Raw genomic sequence first — 14,957 nt, 5'->3', positions numbered from 1 at the left:
CATTATGTTCTACTGTTGGGAGTTGTAGGACAACTGATTATTTGTTTCTGAAAACAAAGGGCCATTTGCATCTATAGAGTGGGGGCTGAATGGAATCCCTAGGATGTACTCTCAATGCATTTCCTTCCATGTCTGGATGGGTCGGAATATTTAACTCTTTGTAAAATACTTGTTACTGATTGAAGGGTTTAAACTTATGAATTGGAATAGAAGATAACAGAGGTTTGGCTTGACACGGTGCTATATTCAATTTAAGCAATGTTTTCCTGATGAAAACAGCATCTTGCTAATAGTTTCTGTAGAATTCTCATTAAGAAAAATCATTCAATTCTAGACCCATGCAGGTCCCATGCATGCTTCTCCTGCCTCTGTGAGTTCATATGTGTCAATCCTTTTGTTTTAGAGGGCCTTACTTTCTTGATGTCCTCCATCCCATCTGGCTCTTAAATTCTGTGTCCTTCCACTGGGTTCCCTATTTCCTGAGGGAATGGATTTGATGGAGACATACCATTTAGGGATGAGTGTTCCAAGGTCTTTCACTCTCCTTATAAAATCTGGCTATGTGTCTTTGTATTTGTTTCCATCTCTGATGATGGCTGAGCAAGGCACTGATCTATGAGTAAAGCAGAATACCATTAGGAGACATTTAATTGCTATGTTTTGTTGTGGTGGTTTTCTTTTGTTTGTTTTTGGGGAACAGCAGTATTTGGTTTTACCTTAGGTCACTGGGAATCTAGTCTTTGGTTTTGGTCACCCAAGCAGTGTTCATATGGGTTCCATCATATGGAGTGAGCCTTAGTCAAAGAAGGTATTGGTGAAGGAATGTGATAAGGGGAAACTTGCCATACTTATGCAGAGATAAATTATGAAAAGAAGAGACAACTCATGAAGAAATTTAAATTCTGGTTCAATGTTTTGAAAGCATTGATCTTGATTTGTATCTACCATGAGTCTAACCACCTGTACTCTTATTTGTATGTTCTGACATTAATATGTATATCTTATTTATTTCTGTAACATAAAGTTCATGCTGTCAATAGATGCAGATTAGTATAAAAGTTAAAACTAAGGTATTGCATACTCAAATTATGCACATAGATAAATGTTTATTGCTGTCTTAATATTGTCAATTCTTCCTTATTTATTTTCCAGGTAAGTCTCTAATTGATCAATATTTTCTTTTCTTCTTGAACTATATGCTCAGCAGAATAAAGTTTGTTCCTTACGATAGATTTGTTAGTTCAATGTGTATGAGTTAGAAGCTATCTCAGGAAAGGCCATGTTACAGCTAGTGTGCAATAAATGAGGCCAAGTCGGGCACAGCATAGGATAAGTATTGTTATTTGTGGCTGGCCAGTTGTCCACTTAGTAATGTTCCTGCTCATCATCTGTCCTCTGCTCTGCATTACAGAGGTTGAAAACCTGTGAACTGTATTTTCTCGGATCACTTATCCATAGGGTTCTAGGTTAGATTTTATATAAAAGGCACAGGTGCAAGACTTCAAGAAAGGGAGAGGAAAGCAGGAAACATCCTGTTCTCCACAAGGAGAGAGCCAGCAGACAGGATGTAGAAATCTCCTGTAGCACTGCTGTGAATTTCTTTCCTTATTGCCTAGGCACTGTTATTCTGGCCTGCAAATGGTTTCTCTGTGTTCCAGCAATTTCCTGACTCAAACCTAGTAACAAGTGTGAGGATTGTGAGCAGCTGTGCACCTCCTACCCTTCCATCCTTTTCATCACCAACTCCCTGTATTGAATGACTGCTTGCCTCCAAAGCCTAGATTACTTTTGTCTTTGCTGAACAGACTCTCACGGTGAGACTCACATTAACTAAGATGAATTCATTGTGAACATTATCAAGACACCTCACCTTTCTGCCTTCTCATTCTTAAAATGAAAAGCAGGGTTACATTTTCTGGAATTCTGATTCTAGCCCAAATGACCTTCAGAAAGAGATGGGTTTACTGTAGCAAATGTTAATTATATAAGAATTTGATGTGGTCAGTTCTGGCATAAAAAAAAAAAATTGATACTGCATTTAAATACTGATTTTACATAAAACATGTGAGTTTGAACAATCTGTTAAAGTCCGAAGATTTTGAAAACACCAGGTTAGTGTTCCTCCGTACAAGCAGTTGGCTGGGGAAAGATAGCCACTACATCTAGCCTCTCTTCGTCCAATAGCCTTCCAAGGCTTTGTCAGTTACCCTGTACCACACAGGCACACCTCCTCCCGTGCAGTAGACAGCTATTATCCTGAGCTTATGCTTCCGTCAAAAGAAGGAAAAGCACTGGTAGAAAAGGAGAGGCTAATGATTTTTTTTTAACCAGAAATGCATTGTTTCTGTGCAGACTACTTCTATAAATCTACCCCAAATCCTTCGCTTACTTATTTCATGTTTGATTCCAACAAGTGTTTAAATTTGTGAAATTTGGTCCCATTTCTAGTGTTAGGTTCCCCCCCCCCCCAGTATATTTGGGTCACAAAGAAATATTTTAAAACTACTTACTGGTTGCTTCCTCGGGGGGAAATATGCAAAAAGACCATCATCCAATATTCTGATCACGTGTTTCTTTGAAGTCTGTGTGCAGATGGTTAAGTAAGATCTTTTGCTCTAAATCTGCATGTACTTATCACAAAATGGCAGGTTCAGATTCAACAGGCCTGGCAGGTACCCAATATTCTGCATTTTTGACACACAGGTGATGTTAAGGCTATGTTTACAAGGGCCATGATTTTGTAGCAAAATTCCAGGGCTCTTTAAATATTTTTGAACATTAAACCCGCCTAGATAAAACTTTAAAGAGAAAGGCCTATGGCTAGGCAGTGGTATTCTTAAGCAGCTCTCCTCTGATGGGGTTGGCGGCATCTGTTCTTTGTCAATGGACATTTATTGAGATAAGCAGAGGCAGGTGGAAAAGGCTGCTGGAGGTGCCTGGGCATCAGGTGCATATTGAAATAGAGAGAGGTGGTGCCAGCTAAGGAGGCAGGATATTGCCAATGACAAACAATTTTATTTTCCTAAGACTAGGCAATTCTTCGTATGTGTAGTAACAAGAGTATCAGAGTATGAGTGAGTTAATGCCGCCAAGAAGTTCCCTAATGGCCAGCTGTCTTCGAAACCACACAGATTGCTTTGCAGATGCTACCAGAGATGAGCCTATCTACTGGTCAGATCTGCGGGCAACTATGGATCAGAGAAAATGAAAATCACTAGAAATGCATTTTCTTTCCACTGTTTATCATTTCCATGCAGTATCTCTCGCCCCTGCCCCCTTATCATGTAGTCCTGTCTCAAGCAACTGAAGTCACAGAAGTTGCCATGTTAGAAACTGTACCCATGGCCAGTGTTGGTTGGATACTATCTTCGGTTGGTAGTCTATTACAATGTAGCAAAAAAAAAAAAAAAAAAATGACTAACACAAAAGACATGTGTCCATGATATTGCTTCATCCAGGCTTCAAAGAAAGAACTGAAAGCTGAACTTCAATGGTGTCAGATGAGTGGAACGGTTCTCACAAATGATATCACAGCCAGGGTCATTAATGCTCCTCTCTTTTCACCTTATATATGCAACCTCTGTGTGCATGCCCCTAATTAGTACAGTTTGAACTGAGGAGATTTCTGTAGTCAAATGTGTAGAAAATTTCCAAAGAAGCATTTCCATTTTAAAGAGATCTTAAAACACTACCTGAATAAGCACCCCCTTTAAAAATTCTATTCCTGCAGGGGGAAAGTAATTATATGCATTTAGATATGGTTGACTTTTGCAAGAAAAAAATCCTTAGTTGACACTGCCTAATCACGAGGAATTATTTCATAATTATGAAATAATAATAGCCCTAAAACTAAAGTTCAAAGAAACCCTTCAGTAAAAATTAGCTCCTAGTGCTTATATGTACTTACTAAATGGTGTCTTAAAATAAAATTTGCAGTGATTTCTTTCTGTTAATTTTACAATTAAACTTTTCTATCTAGTCATTAGTCAGCCATCATCTTTTGTTCCTTGACTTTTGAACATCTGGTAGAATTTTGCATAAATGGACATGACATTTATAATACATGTCACAAAACTTTTGGATTATTGCTCTTCCCTGGCTGACTCACTTTAGAGAGGAGGAAGAAGGGGATATAGTCCTTCAGAACACTAAGAAATTAGACGTCTGGGTGACAAGTAGTGAGTGCCGTCTTGAGTAGCCAGCAGCTGCAAATGACCCCTTTCCAGATGAGGTCATCAGCTCTAAGGCACCATTTTCTTCGTATAATAGACATGTGCATCTGCCATTCAGTTGGGGATGCCAAAGAAAATACTTTTTCTGCTTCCATTGACTCTATTTTTTTTTTTATGATTTTTCTCTTCTAGCCTGGCCCAGAGAACAGGTGTTCTGTATCTATGAAGGTCGGTTTTACATTGTTTTGCTTTCAAGGGGTGTTTTAAACATTCCTGCTGATGATGTAGCATAAATTGTTCCTGTAATTAGCGTGGCTAATGAACTCCCCACCTATCTTTTAGTAGGCAATTATGGAACTGGTGTATATTATTAGCAGGTTGTGTGTAACGAGGAGAGGAGGACTGGTGATTATGGATTCTGTCCTCATGTCTCTAAGACCAAATCCCAAACGGTTTAATCATCATCACTGTCAACCTTTGCCATATCTTCATTCTACATGCCATATATTATAATGCTGCATTTACATTCCATCTTGACTTTGATATTTGCTCCTTCAGAACAGAGGTGCCCTGATTAGACAAGGCAACTGGCAGCTGAAAGGAGTGTTTTTAAAATGTGCGTGCACCATTACCAATTTCCCACTAGCGGCTCTTCTGATTTTTATTTTTACTGAGTCCCCAAAGGCTTTGTGTTGTTGTTATTATTTTCTGAATATTGGGTTTAATTAGATATGAATGGATCTAATTCAAAAAGTGACAGTTGTCCGCAACTTCTGTTTATATGAGGTCCATTTTTTTTTTAATGAAGTAAAGTCAAGTGATCAAGAAGGAAAGGGGTCTTTTCATGCAGAAAGCAAGGTTATTGAACATCCTAGTGTACACTCAATGTGTGCACTAATTTATATTCCACAAAGTCCTCTTGTAAGATTTTTATATCCTACCTACAATTATTGCTGTCCTCTTTTCAAATTCCTTTTTTCTCTTGTCATTTCATGTCAGATATTGCTTTAATAATATTGGCAGTTATAAATGTCAGGAATCACTCTGTTATTAATCAATCATTAAGTTTCAAATATTTGTTAGTTATCTATGGGCATATAAATGTGATAACTGGCGACAGAATAAATAAGGACAATTTCAATGTATGAAGGAACAGAAAATAAATTGCCAAGATTCAAAATAGAAGACATGGTTTTTCATAAAATTTACAAAAGGGTAAGTACATTTTTTAAAGTAAAAAAAATTATCTACATACTATAATTGGTAGGAAATACAAAGAAATTAGTACCAAGTCTTTGCTGTCTAGCTCAGTATAATTCTAATCAGAGAAAATGGATAATAGTTTATAAAAAAAGATATAAGAACCATATTTGAGGAATATTTAATATATAACACTGATCAAATAATTCCAATTAGAGGAATTGGATGATAGTTTATAAAAAAGGTATGAGAACCATATTTGAGGACATATTTAATATATAATACTAATCAAATTATAGTCTTAAGGCACTGGGTGATTGCTTGCCCAATGATGCTCTATATATTTAGTATTATGGGTTCCAGAGAGGAAGCACTGTCTGCTGTCAGGAGCTCTCCTGGACAAAATTACCACTAGTCCTGTAATTTAACCTTATATTAACTCTGCTATATAATGGTCAAGATCAGAAAATTAATGTGTCCACTCCAGGTCAGTGCTTTGAATATAAGATACAATTTTCCCCCTGATTTTCAGGGAAGGTACGTTAGGTTTTTAGAACTTTCTCAAATGTCAAACTCAATTATTACAAGAGGCTCAGAGCATTGGAAAAACCACATCTATTAAAGCTAACAAATTTTGGTATGGCACACAAGGCTTTTTTTGAAAACAGAAATGAACACTGATTAACTTAGTAGAAAGAATTTTTTTTGTAGCTTAGAGAGGAAAAGGAAGTCTTGAAGACAAAACCTGGTGGCAAACAGAAGATCTAGGAAGCTGGATGACTGTACTTGGAGCTGTCTTTGCTAGACGTTTATATGCTAGGTACTTGATCTCTTCACCATTGCTCCGAGGACTAAGCCTCTTTCTGTCTTGCATTTTTAAGCATTACAGAGCAGAGGAGAAGTTACAACTTGACTACTTCTGTGTTGTGGGCATGCGTCTTCCTTGCTAGAGAGGCCCCTACTGCTTCTTTGATATATATGATGAAAGATATTATTAACACAGTGATCATACTTTGACCAGGGGAGGATGGTAATAATGAGAGGCAATGCATAGTAGGGATTCTCATAAACTCTAAAAGGATATGGTTATTTATGGTGTATTCCATATGCAAAGTATCTGCTGGCTTCATTATGTTTCATAAAGTTGGAGAACCGGAGCTTTCTACCAGCGGATGCATAAAAGTGCATTCCCCTGCTCAGGAAAGGTGTTGGAGTGGTGCTGACCAACATGTGAAAAGAGTCCACTTCCCCTGGGTTCCAGCGGCATGGCTCCTGCAAAGGCTCTCACACTTTTTTGAGCTTCATTCTCTTCTTTAAAATAGATAGTTCATGAAGATTAAGAGAGATGGTAAGCATAAAAACTGAAAGCTGTCACATACTATGAAATGTCAGAATAGTGACGAATGTGGAGAAACATTTCTTTGCTTAGCGTACTATAAACTTAAATCCACAAGACCTGAAAATGATGTCTCCAAATGACCATTTCAGAATCTTGCAGGCTCTCTGCATATGAGATACGGGGACATATCTCATGGCTTGGTGGATTTGGAGGTATATTTCGTGTGTGTGTGTGTGTGTGTGTGTGTGTGTGTGTGTGTGTGTGAGAGAGAGAGAGAGAGAGAGAGAGAGAGAGAGAGAGAGAGAGAGAGAGAGAGAGAGAGAGGGAGGGAGGGAGGGAGGGAGGGAGGGAGATCACTTATTTAATGGAAAGCATTTGGAGAAGTGTTAACACATCTTTAATGAAGGGCCAAAGTAAATGCGTGCAATAGGGCTTAGGATGGTGATAGGATGAGGATGCCTACCTATTTCAGACACTGATGTGGAAGGCTCCACTGGAGATTCCTCAGCGTACTTCCCTTGGTGTGATTCTGAGACAATACTAAAATTATCTTCACAGCAGTCCTTCATACCACATTTATTCCCAACTTCACATTCTTTCCCTGATGAGGTTGTAGGAAGGAGACAGGAATTCAGCGTGTCCCCACTGGTATTTTTTTCTTTGGAATGACATAGTTATTTCATTTACAACATGTTCATATTATCTACCAGAGGGGTCTTTTTATGAAGCTGACACCCCATTCAAGGTTCTGCCAGAGCAGATGCATCTTAAATGACAGGTTCGGGATGGCCTTTTGAGTGTCAAGCAGCTTGGCACACAGCTGCCTGTCAAGTGACACCGTCACATCCATCAGCTCTCTGAGGATGAAATGCGCTGCCTTCCGTCCACTAATGCCTCTTCCGCAGTGTCTCCTTATGGCAGCCAGATGATTGTTCTCTTTGTAGGAAGCCACACATAGTGAAATGTCACCCACTGCTCGATCCAAGGCGGGCAATGCTTCTCCAGTGAGCTTGTCCTTAATAAGAAAATGAAGAGACAGTGAGCTCCCCCCTTTGTAGAGACCTGAAAAGTTCTGGGAACTGGCAGGTTCCCAATTTTGGTTTTTACTCTAATTACACACTGAAAACAATTCACAGAATTTAGTGTCTAATTTAAGATATTTTAATCTTAGTTTCATCCATTAATTTGTCAAGACCATGTTGAGAGAGAAACCTGAAAGTGAGTTCTCCTTGTCAGGAAAACCCTTTCAAAGCCTCAGAGAAAAATCTGTCTTAATCACATATTCGATTTTCCCCAAATGTCTGAACAAAGGGACCCATAACTTAGGCATTCTGAGCAATAATTCTTGCTTTGGGTCCCAACAAGTCAAAGAGGATTTGCCCTTAACCCCTTTGTATAAAAAAAGTTTCACATCCCTCAGCCATCACTTGTGTAGTGTTGAGAAACTCTATTCCCACAGATTGTATCAGATTCATTAAAGTTCCTTTTGGGTTTCCCTGATTTAGAAAAAAAAAAAAAACATTTTACTAAAGGTAATAACTAGGTTGAAAAACCAAGTCTATCACTATCATTAACTCCTGAGTAGAGTGGAATACATTCTCCTATGGGAATAAAGTACACTAATGTTGGACCACATCAGCAAAACAAAACAAAACATCCCACCCTCCCTTTGGCTGTTCCATGTGTGAATGGTTTTTTCTTACTTTCCCAGTTCCCATCCCACACCGCACAGGCGCAACCTTAGTGTCAATAATATCCAATGCAAATGTTTGTCTAATATGCTGGGTGTCTATCACAGGTGAGTTAAATGAGGGGTGAACATTCAACCCCTGCATTTCCTTGTTAGCAGATGGTCTTTCATGGAGTCTAATGAGAGCTAACAGAGCAATGCAGGTCTTGTGATGGCAAAGCATGGGCAGCTTGATCAAATATGTCCTTTTCTTCATGCAAATTCATAGCAGCACTGCCGCATAGTTCTCTACCATTAGCACTGTTCTTCACCAGCACCACCAAAGGCGGCGTTTTTGAGTGAGAAAGGCAGGAGTTGGGTCAACTTACTATCTCATCTTTATCATTTCAGCTGCTCTCCCACACCTGACAAAGCCTACATAAGTGTGCTTTGGATTTTTCACAACAGCAGCTTGTGTTATGATGTGGGACCCGAGGTGTGAGAGATGGGCTGTATTGGTGGATCAGTGTGTGTTCATGCATATAAAAATGCAAGAAAGCCTTGTGGCTGTGGAATCAGATTGGAGGGCAAAGAACAAAATTAAAACAGACCCCTCTGTCGTTTGTCTTCCCCTTTTGCCATTGTGGGAAAGTTCTTTTATCACTTCGATCATGCCGCTTCATGGAGCTGTTTGGGTCAACCCCCGGTGCTAGACAGGCCCACTGAATTCCACCTAATAGGATCATATTTATGTGGCTAGAAGGGCCACTGACTGGCTTCATCTCCCAGAGAGTAACTCTTAGCTAGTTCTGGAAGGGATGCTATAAGCTCACAGGCTTTATCAATTTCTGTGAAACCAAGTGTGATTTACAGCCGGAGTTGGGGCAAACACACATCCAGCAGCCAGAGTTTAAAATCGGAAGCTTCCTCCTCAATGAGGTGGAGGGAATTTGAGTCAGAAGCCAACAAATAAGAGTGATTTCAGCTTATCTCGAAAATTTCCAGACTTATTCATAAATTTGACAGGAGTGCTATCAGAGAGAAACAGGTTGAAATGATAAAAAGTAAGCACTCGACATGAGACCCAGAGATTCGGCTATCTTTCAGATGGCTGAGCTGGTGCAGAGAGCCATGGCAACAATAGAATAAGACGCTGCAACCCTCTCCTTTATGTTCTCTGGAACTGGGGAGGGATGGGAATTATTTACTCAAGATGTACCTTGAATTTTCACAATTAGAACTAGGCTTTAATAAGGGAAGATGGACTAGGAAATGATGAGACATGTTCCTTTGTTCTTGCATAGGGAAACATCCCATGAAAAAAATTGGACTTAAGTTCTATTTTGAATATTTTTTTGACTAGCAAGGGATAGGGGAAATAAAGATCTCTTTTCTCTTTGGTGGCTGATGATAAGCTGGTGTCACTTACTCCAATAATAAAATTAAGTGGGGGCAGGCAGATGACAAGTGGGACTTTGCATGATTGGCCTATTTGGTAGCCTGACAGTATTACAAAAATTTGTTTAATTTATCTTAGGACGGATTGTTAAGTCTTCAGAGAAAATGATAGATTTATCTTAATTTTTAAGTATCATGAAACAAGAAGGTCAATTGTTTAAAAGCTCCTCAATCCTATACAAGAAGTTGGGGCAACTGGAAAATGCTGAGATTGGGAGAAATGCTCTTCCCCAGTGTGTGCGTGCGTGCGTGCGTGTGTGCATGTGTGTGTGTGTGTGTGTGTGTGTGTGTGTGTGTGTATGATTTGCTGGAGTCAGGAAGGGCCAGGATAGGTAGCCACACTTGGTCTGGCAACCAGCACATCTTCAAATCTGGCTTTTATCTCTTGATATAACTCTGAGTGTGAGAAGCCAAAGGGTTTTTTTTTTTTTTTTTTTTTTGTCCTTGACACTTTAATTTGCACTTCTCCCAAGGAATCCTGCCATATTTTTAAGTAGGTGCTATGCATGGTACTTAATTTATGCATTTAAGTAAGCAGACCCGGCAAAACAATAAAAGCTGTATAAGGTTTAGGTGGGCAAATTGCCACTGCTTGAACTTTGGAATATGCATGCACAGTGAGTTCGGAGTTTGCTAATTAATGCTGCTCACATACCCAAAAAGAGTCTCCTGAATATTGTTCCTTGTCACTGAGAATGTATTTACAATATCAACACCAAATGCACCTTCAAATGATATGTCCGGGTCAAGAAACACTGCATATCATAATATTTTTAGCTTCTTAGTCACTCCCATTTTCCAAATACCACCCCACCCCCCAACTATCTGAGAACAGTCTCTATGGGTGGTTGTCAGCTGAACAGGCTAACAGAAAACAATACTTTCTTTAGCCCATACAACTATCTTTAGGGAATACTGTTTACAGATGAAACATTAGATGTTTGGCCTATTGAACATAAATGGAATCTTAGGACCTTGGCATAAGAAGTATAATATGTATGCAAAAGCCACTGAAACAATATGGGCAAGTATTGGGTCTCAGTTATGGCAGATTTCTTCTTTCTCAGGCAACAATCCAAAGCAAACAGCTCAGGATGGTAGAGAAGACTTTGCTCAGGCAGGCATCTAGGGACCCAAGTTTTTTGAGTCTTTTTCGAAGACTGTCTATGTGTACTTAGTTACAACTGGGTCATTGCCAAGTAGATGCCATTCAGTGGGAAGAGAAAAGAGAAGAAAAACAGGAAGCTTCACCTTGGAGGTGGTAATATGGGTGTCGGCCACCACACCTAGGCTTACATTGCATCGGTCAGAGCTCTGTCCATGTCTCAAGAGAGGTGCCACAGATGTGGGTTAACAGACTTAAGGGAATTCCAAGATCTAATGCTAGTTCTCACTTTGACTGGCTGGAAAATTTACATAAATGGGCAAAACATGCTGGTTATTAAGTAGAAACTCTGTACAGTTTTGTTTCCCTTCATTTCTATGGTTTTAATGAAGAATTGAAAAATACTGAAGTTAAATCATTCAAAACATTGAAACAGCTTTTTCTTTTTCTGTGAGCTATGTGAATTAATGGGGCATTCACTTGACTTGTAGTCCATAGGTCTGTTTTAGTGTCTATTTACTTTTTAATTTACTTTTTAAAAGATAGAAGAGACCCACTATAAAATTTGTCCTTGGAACTAAGGACATAATCGTGACTGTAAAACAGTTGCATTGATTAGTTCAGTGAACACCATGTACTGTACATTTCCTGAGAACTCGTTATTGTCATAAGCAAAAGGAGAGATATAAAGTTGAGTGATTGTGGAGGATTCAAAGATCAGGGTTGACCAGCTTCCTGAGTGTCGATGTTCTGATACATACATTTTGGAGATGAAGGACTTTCCACTCTGATCTCTGGCTGTGCTGGCATCTTTTCACCTTGTGTTTTATGGGAACAAGAAATTGCTAGGTGGAGACTCTCCAACTCCTTCATTCATAGGCTGTTCGCGGATGAACTTCTACATGTCAGGTTTCTATGTAAGAGTCTGATGGAAGAGTGGTGAAGATGTTCCCTGTCTTCCAACCCTTGAATTCCTTAACATTGATTTTTAATCACCAAGTCAGAGACCACTGGGGCTTACTAGACTTTTTTCTTGTTCATTACACTAATGCTTATTAACATCAGGCCTCTGAGCTCTTTGGCATTAAATTAGGGGTCTCATCCTTAACCCTTATTCAATATTGTGTTGTGTGACTCAACTTGAAAGAACTAGCAGAGACTAGAGCTGCGGGAGACAGCATGGTTCTGCCCTGTGATTCTGATCCAGGGGTTATAGTGTGGATCAGAGGAAATAACTTCCTAAATTTCCCTTGTGTGTTTTCAGAGCACTCAGCTTGAGGAATTACATTTTTCAGCATAATCTGATTCTGGTCTAGCACTTTAAAAAAAACTTTTATCTTGCTATGGCATGCTCAGTGGTCTGTCCACTATGTTTCATTGATCAGATCTTAAGGACTGACCAGGTGTTTTGTGACTGGTGACCTGCTAATGATCTCCTTCAGTGTCCCTCATTCTGACACTATCTTTCAGCGGAACTATTTAGTACTAAGGTAGATTTTCTTCACATGATATGGACAGAAACCTTAGCTGTCTATCGTCATTTTAGTCCATGGTTTTGAATTATACTTAAAAGCACTTTTAATTTCCTACTCTGCATAAATGCATAGTATAAAATGAATGCATTTATGCCCTTATTTTAAAATAAGATTAGAGGCTACACTGATTTTTTTTAACTTTAACTTTATTATTATTTTAAAAGTTTTCTTACAGGTTTATATTGTATGTTGGGCATATTGCTTCCATTTTTTCTTTCCTTCATTCACCTTTTGTCTTCCAGACATTTTCACTTCCAATTTACACCATATATACACACACACAGTTTTATGTAACTATATGAAATCTAGGAGCTGCTGATGAGAGAAACATACTGTAATTGTCTGAGACTTTATCTTAGTATGATTACCTCTAGTTGCACCCATGTTCCTGCAAATGGCACAACCTCCTTATTCTTGTGGCTCAAAACAATTTCTGCTATATGTGTATATCACATTTTCTTTATATTCTTTTAAGAAGGGACTCAAATTAGCCTCACCACCATGGTTCGACTTACATCTGCAAGAAAATGAATGATGTATTCATCCATTATTTGAAGCCCTTACTCCAGCCGGAGAGCTGATCAATTTAAGGGCATTCTCTTGTTTCTTGATGCATGAGAGTATGAACTTTTCATTGCATTTTAATTCATGTTTTCCCCTTTTTATTGTCATATTACCTGTCAGATATGAACTTTGTATCCAAAGGTTCTTTTTCCTTATATAACTAGGAGACTGTTTTGTTAGCTATTTTGCTTCCTCCCCCTCCTCCCCCATTGTATTAAAAAATGGCATTTTGACTTCCTCTGTTTGTTTTGCAACAGAGATGAAATTTTGCTAAGAGAAAATAAGAATCGCTTTTCCTGGAGCCAGTTTTAGAGACCACTGATACACAGAATCCATTTGTTTGGCTTTTCAACCACCCAAGTTTGACCATCTTTCTGTAGTGACATTGTCCCCCAGGACTGATGACATTTGATCTGCATAACACCAGCAGTGCTCTGCTGAGGTTGTTCTTTCTATGTGGTTTCAAAGTTGGAAGCTCAGAAAAATCCATTAAAGCAGGAGTTAGAGCAGCAACAAAGGTGGTGACATAGCCATTTGAGGTGAGAAAGGTGAGCTTCTTCAGAGGGTTTCAAGAACATGCATAATGAAGACAATTTTGGAGCCGTGCCTCTGTGGGACTCCCAGCTGCCTCCCTCAGATCCCCAGAGCAGCCCAGGGATTAAATACAGTATGACCTGATTAAATCCTTACCATGCTCCCACTGACCCTCCTCCATCGCACATACAAATACCTCCTTTCTAATTCTGCCCTCATTTTGTAGGTCTGATTGAAGCCTGCTAATACAAGGAATAACTTCCACGGTGCCGTTGCGAGAGGATGCTGAGCAACAGCGTGAACCGCTTTTCCTCTGCAGAGCTCCCCAGAATGACGGAAGGCATTCCTCCCTCTTGCCACATAATGGAGATGGATTGCAGCTACTCATGACATCGCTGCAAAAGTTGCCTCTTAACTTCTATTAAGACCCATTAAGAAATGTCTTTTCCCTGCCGTGCCTCCCAGACGCCTTGACAGCTTTAGCTGAGCAAGATCTCCAGCCATCCCCAGCAACCTCTGTGCTCCACCAGCCACCACATTTGGAGTAAAAATCTTGTTTTATATCCTATTCCATACAACCATAACACCAGTCTCTGGGGGTTCCTGTTGATAGTCTTGTCACTCAGATGCAGCCAGAGGCGTGGAGGCTCCTTTGATTATCTCCGTTCCTTCACAGGGGCTGTGCTGTTACCTCATTTGCCTGTTAAAAACCCATAGAGGTTCCTGTCTTGTTAAATGTAATTCTGTTGCAATTACTGTCAAATGTTGAATTAAAAGTGGTTAGCTCATTAACAGCTCCCCCAACAATCGATTAAAAAGTTTTATTCTTCATACAAAGATGGCTGGCATTTACATACGAACTCCGTTCTCATCTTTGGAATATTATCATAACTTGAACTGCTGATTTTTTTTTAAACTTGGTCCTTGAGTTCCTGGGGCACAGAAGGAATGTGCAGTGGGAACAGATAACTGTAACATGAAGCCGCTTCCCTGGAAGAGGCTATGTATGGAAGAGGCAGCTGAAGGCATGTGGTTCAACATTAAATGCAGCAGTTCTCTCTAGCACAGAGAAAGACTTTGGGATGGAAGAGCATGCAGCTTCCTGGGTCAACTCCCTTAGGCATCTGGCAGCCCTCTGCTCTAGAAAACATGGAAAAGGTGACACTTACAAGTAAAAAGCAAGCAGACTGTGACACAGGCAACATATACTCAGGAGAGCAACGCTGGGAACCGGGCTGGGAATTCAGGGGAGATATTGCCAGGTAACAGCAGGATTACCTTGGAAGAAGGAACAGTAAGCTAGTCAGAAGCTTCACAAGCCATAATATCAATAAATTCCATTATTATGATACCTAGAAGAACCCTTTAAAAGCATAAAGAG

At 39.5% G+C, this 14,957-nt stretch overlaps 1 long non-coding RNA gene across 1 annotated transcript in view; it reads left to right on the top strand.

Annotated features, from left to right (window-relative positions):
* LOC119088501 overlaps nucleotides 1-14,494 on the top strand; it is a 101,876-nt gene extending 87,382 nt beyond the window's left edge. Inside the window, exon 3 of the long non-coding RNA XR_005092147.1 lies at nucleotides 13,803-14,494. This is a non-coding gene — a long non-coding RNA (uncharacterized LOC119088501). The remainder of the gene's footprint in view (nucleotides 1-13,802) is intronic.
* Nucleotides 14,495-14,957: the final 463 nt, after the last annotated feature.

Source organism: Peromyscus leucopus, chromosome 9, assembly GCF_004664715.2.
Source record: "Peromyscus leucopus breed LL Stock chromosome 9, UCI_PerLeu_2.1, whole genome shotgun sequence".
NCBI lineage: Eukaryota > Metazoa > Chordata > Mammalia > Rodentia > Cricetidae > Peromyscus > Peromyscus leucopus.
Note: the sequence above shows the minus strand (reverse complement) of the source record. Positions and strands in the feature narration are given on the sequence as shown.